Genomic DNA, 408 nt, shown 5'->3' with positions numbered 1-408 from the left:
AGGGATAAGTGGTTTCTTCCGCGATTTATGCACGAGATCAGTGACTCTTGAAGGTATTGAAAATTTGAAGACTAACATAGCCGTGATTCAGTGCAACCTTGAGAAGATATTTCCTCCCTCATTTTTTGATGTTATGGAGCATCTTGTTATTCACCTGGCAAGAAAATTGGAACTTGGTGGTCCTGTGCAGTATAGATGGATGTATCTGTATGAGCGGTACACTACAAGAAAACACTAGCTTTACAACGAAGTTTTACAACGAACATAATTCCTCGTAAATTTACAAGTAGATTACGTCGACGTTATGACGAAAAGCAGTTTTGTCGTAAAGCGGATGTAATATTACAACGAAACTGTTTCATCGTAAAGTCGTTGTAAAGTTACAACGCTTTTACGTGGAAAATTAAA

At 37.5% G+C, this 408-nt stretch overlaps 1 protein-coding gene across 1 annotated transcript in view; it reads right to left on the bottom strand.

Moving 5' to 3' along the window:
* The window catches only part of LOC106303203 (CLAVATA3/ESR (CLE)-related protein 19-like), a 3,412-nt gene that overhangs the window by 2,385 nt on the left and 619 nt on the right, over positions 1-408 (bottom strand). The gene's annotated exons all lie outside the window — the stretch shown is intronic.

The sequence above is a fragment of the Brassica oleracea genome, chromosome C1 (assembly GCF_000695525.1).
Source record: "Brassica oleracea var. oleracea cultivar TO1000 chromosome C1, BOL, whole genome shotgun sequence".
In the NCBI taxonomy this organism is placed as follows: Eukaryota; Viridiplantae; Streptophyta; class Magnoliopsida; order Brassicales; family Brassicaceae; genus Brassica; species Brassica oleracea.
Note: the sequence above shows the minus strand (reverse complement) of the source record. Positions and strands in the feature narration are given on the sequence as shown.